Source organism: Sminthopsis crassicaudata, chromosome 4 (genome assembly GCF_048593235.1).
Source record: "Sminthopsis crassicaudata isolate SCR6 chromosome 4, ASM4859323v1, whole genome shotgun sequence".
NCBI classification, from domain to species: Eukaryota; Metazoa; Chordata; class Mammalia; order Dasyuromorphia; family Dasyuridae; genus Sminthopsis; species Sminthopsis crassicaudata.
In genome coordinates, this window is record NC_133620.1 from 341,148,680 (window position 1) to 341,161,075 (window position 12,396).

Consider the following 12,396-nt stretch of genomic DNA (forward strand, 5'->3'; position numbering starts at 1 on the left):
ATAGTGTCAGACAAGGTCTCAAGTTATTTTTGCTTAATTGTCTCAGTCACAGGGGTTTTCAATGCTGGGAAAGAAATAAGGGGAGGGTTATATCAGGGGATTAGTGATATAAAAATTAAAAGCACCCATAAAATAAAATACACATTATGAAAATAAAATACCTGAAGATGTAAGTAAATTTTCCAACTGTTCTTTAGGCAAATCAATCCCCATATTTTTCAAGACATAATCCAAGTCCTTCTTAGCTACCTTGTCATCTTTGATCATATTTAAGGCAAGGATTCTCTCAGATGGCTCTAGAAACAAACAAATTGCAATTATTTGGCAGGATAACACATTTACTTAAAAAAAAAAAAAAACAAGGGGGAGGGCATTTCTCATACTACTGGGCTAATAAATAAATGGCACTCTGTAACTATCGAATTATGTAGCCAAAGTAAGAAGGGGAGGAAAAAGCCTGTGGCAAGAAGATCAAACTAGCCATGAATTTATTCTACAATATTCAGGAACCCATGCTAGTTTATTACCAAGGTTCTACCAACATTTCCTCTACTGATAAAAATGTACCAATGGTAGTAAATTCTCATTTTTTCAATGCAAAAAGTTCAAAGCCTTTGTTTGCTTTCATCTTGCCAAAAAGAAACAGATTCAATTCACACCTAAACTAAGATATTTTATTAATATAGGCAAGATTATGGAACACAAGGCCTAAAAATACCCTCAAGTAAACAATTAACCCAAGCCTTGAGATAACTTCAGGTGCATGTGAAATGTCTTTGATTTGGCCATCAGTATATAGTGGACTTGACCTTGTAGGATATTTAACTCAATCACTCCCTATATCATTCTATAAGTGTTTAATTGACTAAAGATATGTTTAAAGCATGTTAATAGAGCTTATTGTGGGCAAAATGACTCAGTTAAGAGAAGTTTTGGAACCTCCCATTTCCTTCTTCAGCATTTCCATCACTTTTTGGCATGCCCTTCTCCAGACTTCTAATTATAGATAGCCATTTCCCTCCAGCTGACCCTAGATTGACAAGTTTCATCATTCCCTCATAACATCCATTCCCCTGCAATTCACCCAAACTTGTCTTCTGTTCCAGCAATGGCCCAAATTTCAGACCTTTCCTTTTTACTTAATCTATGAAAAGTTGCCTATTTTAAATTAGAGGATCATATATCATAGCTATTCCTTCAGGATATCATTTTTTGTTTCCCAAACCAATATGATCAATTATTCTTGTGCATTCATAACAATGTCACTCAATACAATTAGCACAATAGTTTCATAGAATCATAGACTTTTAAGGAGTTGAAAGGTATCTCAAAAAATCATCCAATTAAAAACCCTTCTGTAATATCCCTGACAAATGTTCACCAAGCTAATTGCTTGAAAAAACTTCAGGGAGGAAAAACCAAATCTTCCAAGGTAGTCTATTCTATTTCTAGGCATTTCTAATTCTAATTACTACAGAGTTTTTCTTCATACTGCATATAAGCCAGTCTTTGAAATGTCTATCTATTGTTCTTAGTTTTGCTCCCTAAATTAAAAAAAAACAAGTCCAAACCTACTTCAACATGAGGACCTGGGAAAAACTGCTGCAACCCCAATTAAATCTTTTCTTCTCCAAACTAAACATCTACACATTCTCTCTTTAGTCAATTGACCATTTATAACTTCCTTACTAAGAAACAAGCAAGCCTTCTGTAAGGTCCTTTTGTCTACGATCACCATATAAAAACAGGAAATTAGAAATTCACAGTTGACTATTCCTGTGCTTTCTTAAAGAAATCATTAAGAGGGATAGGCTTCTGAAAGAAGCAGTTCAGAGTATTACAGGAAATAATGCCAAATACTGAGCCACAGGATAGGATTCTAATCTTAAGACATAAGAATATACAGGGTCTGCACCCTTGGAAAATCAGAAAACAAGGTCAGAGAATTTTTTCGCAGTATCCATGTGAGATACTGTTTGATGAACTAATTCATTTCTAAATACATATCTTTTCTGGAGAAAGGACTTTCTTATTTTCATTTCAAAAGACCCTTAGATTCCAAGTCAAGACTTCCAACCATTAGCCAAGCACAAATTCTTTTGTGGTATATTCATTTGCATTCCTAAGATGAGTTTACTGAGAATGTTGGCTCCATAATATACTCCAAATTTCTAAACAATAAAAGTGAATTTTCATCAATCATAGTACATTTCTTACCTATCATTTCCTGTGCTTGTTGTCTTGTATCTTCTAGAGCCTTATAAAACTTGTCAAAATCTACATTTTTATTTTCTGCAAGGTAGAATATTTGGGTATAAAATATTTTGAAAATAGTCTTAATAAATAAAGATCAGGGTATAATAAAGACATGCATTATTATACTAGTTTCTATGTCATTAATGAGCAACTAAGTTGATCTGCAAAACCAGATTACTTTGTTCAAAGTTTATATTATCAAAGAATACTAATTACTACTAATAACTAACATTTATATAATGTTTGCAAAGTACTTTTCATATATAATATGTTTCTGTGGGATGACTGTGAGTATCAAAATAATGGCATATGAGACTAGGTAATAAAAGATTCATTCTCCAACCAAAGTGAACTATAATATTGAAGTGAGATTTGGAGATCAGCTCACAGAAACACATGAATCCTGGAATGATCTGTGATAATCTTAGAAGTCTCTCGAGTAGGAATGTTTTAATTCATTGGGCAAGGGAAGCAATGAAATCTCCTTGCTTTAATAGTCTTTATTAAAAAAAAAACTCTAATAATCAGGGAAATGTAAATCAAAACAATTTTAAGGTATCTCCCCTTATGATGACAAAAACTGGTAAAAAATGTATTATAGGTAGACTCTAGGCAACCTTAAAATAACATTCATAGGACTATAGCTGATGCAAACATTTTGGAAAGCAATATGATGATGTACTATAAGAATAACAAAAAAATCATAAGGAAATCAATGTCAACAAGATTTATTAAGCACCTGCTCTGTGCCAGGTAATGTCCATACTTTTTGGGCCAACAATTTCCATTTCTAGGATTTATCCCCTAATAACATTATGAAAAAAGACTATTTGTAAATATATATATTATTCACAGGTACTTGTTCTATTATAGAAAAATGAAGGGAATCCCCATCTACCAAATGATTTTACATACTTTAGCTAAATTTTATATTGCCATTATGGTCAAAAATGATGAATGTAAAGCAAATGAATAAATATGGAAAGACCTATATGAAGTGATAGAAAGTGAAGTCATTAGAACTAGAACTGTATTAATATTGATAAAAATATTTTTGAAGAGAAAAAAACAAGGATGGAAAGAAAATAGAAGGGGGAAGAAAATAATGAGGACAAGGAGGAGAAAGAGAAGAAAGGGTGGGAATAAAAAAGATAGCACTTCAGACATGTCTAGAAAGAAATATATTTATATTAATGAACATAATTATATTATTTAATATCATTAAATAAATTTAAAACATTGTTTAATACTTTAATAAAAATATAAATAAATAATGTTGATATATGTTTTTAATAATAATTATATTGATTAATATAATATTATATTAATAAAATAATAATAATAAAGAAAAATATAGAATAAAAGTATCCTCTCTCCTTGTTTGTTACACTAATTCATTTGGTTAACTAGATTGTGTTCCTTACTTTTGTATGTTTTCATTGATTATATCTCATTTTGTGTATTTAATTGATTATATGCCTAATAATGATTCTTGTGTATCAGGTTTTTTTTTCAAATAAGAGAAACAATCATAAGTTTTGGTTTAGCCTTTCACCTGTCTGAAGAGGCTAGGAAGGTTAGATTACATGACCTTTAGAGATTATTTCCAGCTCTTTGATTCTTTGAATATATTTCTGTTCTTTATTCATTGAACCTGTTTAAGCCCATTAATTGTTCAATTCAAAATCATCAGTTATTATTCTGAATATTTTATCTTCTTCATTCCACAATCAGAAGAAAGGAACTCAGATCCTTTCATGCCAAGTTGTTCTGATTAAAGATGGAATCAAGGTACCAATCTGGGATTGTAATCAGGGGTAACGGTATACAGAAGATAAGAAACAAAATCCCAAGTTAAAGTTAAGAACAAAGTCAACCTAATTAAGACAAGATCAGAAACAATGAGTCAGATGTAATAAGGAAATAATAATAGCTATTATTATAGCTAACAATAGCTATTATTTATATAGTACATTAAGGTTCAAAAAGTGCTTTATGGTATTTCAATTGATCTTTACAAGTGAGGTAGATGTTATTATTAACCCCATTTTACAGAAGAGGAAACTAAGGCTAAGAAAAGTTAGGGTTAGACCCCTGAATATCATCAAACAACTTAGTATCTTGAGACAGTATTTGAACTTAAGACTTCTTGACTCTGTTCATCACTTTAGCTACAGCTCCATTGGCTGTACCTGGCACCCTGGCTTTACATTTTAATTGACTTCTGAATCTGGTTTACAGATTAACTATTAGATTGGGGGGGGGGGAGAGAGAGAAAGGGATGAAGCTGATCCAAAAAAAAAAAAAAAAAAAGAGTGAGTCTGCTCAGAGAATTTCTAGCTCTTTTCATTGAATTGGGATAAAAGATGACTCTTTTGATAGAACCTAGTCCTGAGGAAAGGTCTTTGGAGTACTGCTCTCCAGTTCTCCACGTTCTTTTCCTCATAGTAATTCTATACACAAACACATAGTAAGTATCTAGTAATTGTTTACTGATTGACTTTATATTTAAAATACCAACCATCTGCTGGCACTGTCTTCAGTGCCTGTTGGAATTCCTCTTCTGTCAAATCAGGATCTAATGTGTGCAGAGGGACCCATAAATCATCCACTGGAACCTTGTTGCCCTTGAATGTCTCTACTTTTTTAAGACTTTCTTCTGTTGCTGTGGATTTAGAGAGAAGGAAAAAAAATGTTCATTCATATTGTGTTGATCCAAGAAGTTAATACGTTTAAGTCATCATCAGTCATTTAAATAAATGACTATTTGAAAATATTTTCCATTCAAGTTAATTACTTTTCCATTTATAAAGTACTATTTTTTTCAAATAAATAGGCTCTAATGAATAATACTAAGAATTAAATTTTATTCTTTTTAAAATTATTCAGAAAGCACTTCAGGAATTTTGTAGTTCAAGGGCATTATTATAACAAATGTATTATAGATACACATAAATGCCTTGACAACTAATAAAACTTTTGATAAATCAGCTTTCACTATATGTCAGTCTGAGTCTTTAATAAGTATGGCCAAATCTGACAAGGCCAAAGCATTCAACCTATCTAATGAATTATACTTAATGGTATATTTATATGCATCAAGAAAGCCAGAACACCCATTCTGATCTTCTCATTTTTAAGATGATCTCAGAATAATAGGACACTTAAAATAGTCAGATCTCAGGTCCAATTTAACCAAGCTGTATAGACCTGACTTATTCACAAACAGTTCAGCTTTAGAAATGGTCCCTTGCTCAAAGGACAATATGATTAGCATACTGTCTGGGGAAATAACAACAATAATAATAATAATATTGGCCTGTCTACTATTGAAGTACTGAGCATACTTACAGTGAACCTCAAGAGGTTAAGTTTTTAGTGTTTTTATTAAATTATAAAAAGAAGTTATTTTATCTCCGTTGGGCAATGGTCCATAGAACATTAAATATAAAAAAAAATTGAGATAAGAGGATTTGTTCCAAGACTATTTCAATCTAAACATCTTTAGAAAGAATGAGAATGAGTTTGGTGATAATAATATCACCCTGAAATCCCAAGCTATCATCCATGATGGTATATCAGAGACTATACATTCCCTCAGAGTACCATGAGACCCTCAACAACCTATTCTGACAAACTATTGATTGGTTTTATGACAAAACCAGTGATTGGATTAGCATCCTAGTCAGGGTGAAAACACTATTCCCACGAATCTAAGAAATAGATCATAGATCATAGATTTACAGGCTGGGCCTACTCAAAGTTATAATTATGATCAGTTTGATATAAAAAATTATATAGCTAATAGTTTTCTGGTACCACTAAGAGGTAAGATATCAAAACAAGTTAGAAATATAACTAAGCTACTTGTTGGAAATACTTTGATGTGAATTGTACTATCCAGTAATAAAGTAATACCACTGAGGGTACCTCTTCAGAAAGGAAGAAGAGAATTGACAGATATTATTAGAGAACATGATAAACAGGACAAAAATTTAGACAAACACTTTTGAGACAAGCAAATATCACTTAACCAAGTAAGAATAAAGATAATAACAAGTACATGTATAAAATGGCTAAGATCCAAGAATGGAATTAAAATGTCTTTTCTGGATGACATCCTTATGAACTCAACCAATAATATGTTAACAAAGCAGCATTAAACAAATGACAGTGTCATGAAGATCTGTTTGTAGAAAGGAAAGGAATTATAATGGTAATTAAGTGTCAGGTTGTAAAGGGCTAGAACTGAGCAATGCACTTGGATGATGAAGCACGTGAGACTAATTGCCAATTGGACGGTTCCCTATTAACTTGTTTAAGGTTGACCCTCCCCAGCTGTTCTGTGCTGACTTGATTGGTGAGACAAAGAGAGGGAAGTGACTTGTGTGGGAGGAGCAAGAGAAACTTGGGTGGTGGAACTCACGCTCACTTGCACTCGTGACCTGGCGTTGGAGGCGACGGTAAAGATCTAGAATAAAGACGTTTAGTGATCCTGACTCCTGCTGATTTCTGGAAAGATAGAGTTCCAGCATCAGGTTATTATCACTAAGAGCTTTGACTTAGTGGTCCAAAAGGAAACATGAGAGATTATGTAATATATCAAAGCTAACTATAATAATTTAGCATATACAAAAATATTTTGAAAAATATGACCTAGTGGCTAGGCTTATGTACATAACCAGTTCACTGTCTTTCATAGGGTTGTTGTTTGTCTTTCATTCTCCTAGAGGACCATGAATTCAGAAAAGTGATGCATAGCATTCAAGTTAATTAGATTCAAGTGAGGAAGGGCTATGCAAAGTCATCAACCTCACTTTTTTTCCTAGGGCCATCTGGGTCCAGTGGCCAGATATAGATCAGGACAACTGGAGATAGCCCTAAATTGATATGACAAATTTCCATTCTGTAAATATGGACCTTAAATATTCCTGAAGAACTCAACCAATACAGTTATAACTGGAATTGAAGCATTATATACCATACTGTTGTCCATGATCATTCAGACATAGCAGTGATACATAAAAATTTAAAAACAATTTTTAGTATATTTCACTCATATTAGATCTCACAATCTCTAAGTTATGTAGAATAAAAACAGTTTATGTTTGTAGCAGCCCTTTTTGTAGTGGCAAAGAACTGGAAACTGAGGATGCCCATCAGCTGGAGAATGGCTGGATAAAAGTTATGATATATGAATGTTATGGAATATTATTATTCTACAAGAAATAATCAGAAAGATGATTTCAGAGAGGCCTGGAGAGACTTACAGGAACTGATGCTAAGTGAAGTGAGTAGAACCAAGAGAGCATTATACACAGCAACAACAAGATTATGTGATGATCAACTCTGATTGACATGGCTCTTTTCAACAATGAGGTAATTCAAACCAATTCCAATAGTCTTGTAATAAAGAGAGCCATCTGACCAAAGAGAGTGGACTGTGGGAACTGAGTGTAGATCATAACATAGAGTTTTTACCTTTTTTGTTGTTATTTGTTTGTTTTTTTGTTTTCTTTCTCATTTTTTTCTTTTTTGATCTGATTTTTCTTGTGTAGTATGATATTTGTGGAAATATATATAGAAGAATTGTACATATTTAACATATAATGGATTACTTGATGTCTAGGGGAGGAGGTGGTTTGATCTCAAAGTGCTCACAATCTAATGGGAAATGACAGGCAAAGAACTATGTACAAATTATACGCACACAGAGTACTAAATATATATATATATATTTATGTTTTATATATATGATTATACATTATGTTAAATATATAAATACATATACATACTAATAGCTATATATACAAGATATATTTATGTGTACATATATGTATATGTGCATATAGATACTTAGTGACTTTTCTCTAAGAATATACCTAATTTTTCCTGTATTCCAAGCCACTGAAAATCAAAATGCTTGGAATTGAGAGGTGAAGGGTCATGTGCCAGGAAAATAAAAGAGGATGCTGAATTGAAAATCTAAAAATATAATCTTCTCTTGATGTGGTATGAAGATTTTGCTAACCTTATTTTAAACACTTTTCAAAAACTTGTCTCATAAAAAATTATGAGACCAGAAACCTAATTGTAGAATAATTTAGAGACAAGCCTGAAACTTAAAAATATTATTATCAATGCTTTCAGGATCTATTAACATCAATATCATTATCAATGTCATAGGATCCTGGAATTGGTAAAGGTCATCTAGTCTAATTTCATACCCACCTAATCAATCAATCTTCTGAATAACACAGTGTCATAGATGTGGAATAATGAGAAATCTATTTAAATCAGACCAACTACCTCATTTAATAGATGAGGAAACTTCACAGGGAAGTTAAGTGATTTGCTTATAATTATGGCAAAGACAGTAGTAAAATCCAAATCTTCTGACTCCAATATCCATGACAGACTGAGGGGTCTACCCTCTACTTGATTTCCTTCAATACATACTTCCTATTTCAAAAAGCAACACATTCCATTTCCAGAGAACTCTAAATGTTGGGAAATTCTTCTTTATATTTAACCAAATACTACTTTCCACAAACTTCTACCCACTCAATCTAGTTCTCCAATATGACGTCAAACAGAACCAGTCTAATCTCATTTCCACATTATAAGCGTTCCTTCATACTGGAAAACAGACGCTATTTCCCCACTAGATGGCATTAGATTCTCAACCTTAAAACAGATTCCAATCTATCCAATTAACACTGATCAGCACACCTTATTTCTTAATATCCTGTTCTCTCCTGTTCTCTACTTTGCAGTCTTGACCACAAATGGCTAGGAGGTAGAAGAATTAACAGATGTATGTTTTAAGTTCTTACAATTTGAAATTAATTCCAGGATTAAGGACTACAGTTAGAGAAGAACAAGGGTCAAATTATCTCAAAGGTAATCAATGTTGGGGTTTTTTGGTTTGTTTGCTTAAAGATATAATTTTGAATATATCCTTACATCCCTTTATAATTATGTGTCTTGATTTTGAAATGTATGGCTTACAAAAAAGAAGCATGGTTTTACTTACATTTTCTTTTGCCTAACAAGTCCTTGTCACTCATCAGAGCTTTAACAAACTTTTTAAAATCCACTTTTCCTTCACCTGAAAGAGAGAAAAAGATTAATATAGGGAGTGACAATTTTCTAAAGTCTTCTTCAGCATTACATTTAGCTTGGTTTTCCCTAAAGCTTTCAGTTATGAAGCCCATTATTAAAAATATGGATTTACATAAAATAAGGAGTTATATATGATGCATATTTTTCTGATGGGATATTTCATAGAGGGGTGGGCTTAGAAGGAAAACTTGCAATTCTCACACCTTCTCTGACACATACTTACTCTAGGAATGAAATTAAGTTGCCTAGCTTTTCAGTGCCTCAAATAACTCTCTAGGACCATAAATAGCAAATAAGTTGTCAATCTGTTGGAAATAACTAGAATACGTATTAGTGATCCTATTTTAATAGATGAGGAAACTGAGGTGAAGAAAGTTTAAATGACTTGTCTAATAGTAAGCTAATGGCAGAGCTGTGTATACATAACATGCTGCTACTTATATTCAAAATGATCATTATTCAAAGGACTTACAGAGGTTTTCTATTCAGAATAGGCACATGGCAATATTATCATGCATTTCCACAGCTCCTGTCTGTTTACAAAATTCCTTTAAATTACTAATACCCATTTGAGATGGGCCTAAACGTAAAACAATATCAGATGGGAAACTAGAGGCAGTCACAAAATAGTTGAAAGAACTTGAAGAAGTACTATATATATATATATATATATATATGATTGTCACCTAGTTTATGTAGACTAAGCTAGTTTCCCTTTAAGGAGGTAGGGAGGCCATTCTTAGGATGATCATTGATTTGGCTTCCTTGCCATCTAAGAGATAAAAGGCCCAATTTATGAGGTATTGAGAGATTTCAGCAGACTTCCCATTTGCCAAATTGGACTGCTTTTTTGGCAGAATATAGTGGATTGCCATAGCAAATGCAGATACAGAGGGGAGTAGCCTTTTTATCTGAATTACTATCATGTTTAATCTTAGGAACCATGTCTTTTTTTTCTTTTTATTATTAACAAAGTCATTTTTAATGCATGTCATGGTCCAACAGTGTCTCATTACTTTCTGACCCAATAGCTGAATTGCTGGACTGAGTTAGGCCTCTCCTTGCTCTGCTAACTACTTCTTTAGGTAAATCACTCAGTTTCTTGCTTTACAAAAAGAGAAGATTCAGACAAGATTATTTCCAAAGCCCTTTTCAGATGATCTAGGTCAATGGTTCTCTGCCTACAGAATAGGATAGTTATTACAAAGAATCAATATCTCAATCATTTAATCACTAGATCTGCATTAAGCACCTAATGTGTGTTAATTCCTATGCTAGGCACTGTAGATACAAAAACAAGCAAGAAAAATAAATAAATAAATAAAGGAAACAATCTCTTCTCTCAAATGCTTTATATTCCATCAAGGGAGACAACTTCATTGCTGTTCAGTCATTTTTCAGTCATGTCCGACTCTTCATGATCCCATTTGCAGTTTTCTTGGCAAAGATGTTGGAATGGTTTGCCATTTTCTTCTCCAGCTCTTTTTTTTGACAGATGAGGAAATTGAGGCAAACAAGGTGAAGTGACTTGCCCCAGATCACATAGTAAGTATTTGAGGCCAGATTTGAACCCAGGAAGATGAATCTTCCTGATTCCAGGCCTAGCACTCCATCTACTTCCCTACTCAACTGCCCTCAATGGGACAGTAGTCCCAAATATTGCCTACTTGTGTGTGCTTGATGGAAATGAGAATTTTGCCTTAAGAGTAGTAACATAATAGATGGTTCACTTCACAAGATACACTGTTTTGGAGTAGAAAAACTGGTCAAAATAAGTCTGAGAAGGGTCCTTAAAGTTTAATCTAATGGCATTCTGAAAATCTTCACTATGGATCCTGGAAGAACTGACTGAAGGAAAGCTTTGTTTCTTGAAGAAACTAACTAGAGGAAAAACTTTGCTGTTTGGAGGAGCTGACTAGAGAAAAAATATCTTTATCTTTGCACCTTTGCCTTCATTGCCATCTCTAAAGACAACCAAAGGGATAAAGTGTATGTGCTCATATTTTCAAATGCCTGGATGGGACAGCTAAACAAAACAGATGATATGGGCAAGAGCACTAGACTTAATTCAGTAAGATGAAATTAAATAGGTTTAAATATAAAATCTTACAATTGGCTAGAAGAAAATACCTTCCTAAGTATAAAGTGGAGGAGACACAGTTAGATAACAGTAGTTATGAAAAATACCCATGGGTTTTAAAGGACAACAAATTTTAATGTACTATGGTGATGTCTTTTGATTCTTGCATAAATTGGATTTGAGGCAAAAATGCATGAAGTTGGCAGCCTCTCTCTCTCTTCTAGAGCACCACTGTTCAGTGGCAGGATAAAGTCAAGATAACCGATGATGACTGGAGATTCAGTGGAGGAATTTGGAGTCTTCAATGTCTAACCAAGATCTAAAAACTCTATAATACCTGCTTCATCTGACTTCATGGACGTTGGAATAAATTGCTATCATCCACCACTAAGGAAAGTCTTCACATGCTTGTGTTAGACACCCCCCCCAACTCACCATAGAACCTGAGATCCTGGGTTACCCTCAACCTGATTTAGTCCAAGTGCCAAAATGGTTTCCTGGGGTATGGCTGCTTTGCATGCTATGGCTTCTTAGAGCCATAGGTGAGACTTAAGTGGATCACTAGGTGAATCACCAAAGATGGAAAATAGTTTTGTAAAGGGCTTGGCAGCCCTCACCACAGAGGTACTGGTCTTTCCTGAACACACCTGACACCCCATAACCTCAATATGAGTCAGCAATGTGACCTAGCAACCCAAAAAGTTAATGTCATCTTGGACTATGTTGAGGGGCAGAGATAACAGTCCCACAGTACTCAATTCTTATCTGATCTCATCTTGAGTAATTTATTTAGCGCTGAACCCCATGATTTAAAAAAAAAAGACATTAATAGTGACTAGTGCATATAGACACTTAATGTTCATTGATTAGTTAATTAAATTACAAAAAAAAAAAAAGCCAACAAGGATGGTAAAGAGCTTCAAGTGTATCACAAA

The 12,396-nt window shown here is 33.3% G+C and overlaps 1 long non-coding RNA gene across 1 annotated transcript; it reads right to left on the bottom strand.

The window, feature by feature from the left end:
- Positions 1–207: 207 nt before the first annotated feature.
- Positions 208–4,816, bottom strand: LOC141541325 (uncharacterized). Its single transcript, XR_012481747.1, has 3 exons — positions 4,778–4,816; positions 2,218–2,292; positions 208–296 (listed from the first exon to the last, which is right to left on the bottom strand). It is a non-coding gene; the product is annotated as an uncharacterized LOC141541325 (long non-coding RNA).
- Positions 4,817–12,396: the final 7,580 nt, after the last annotated feature.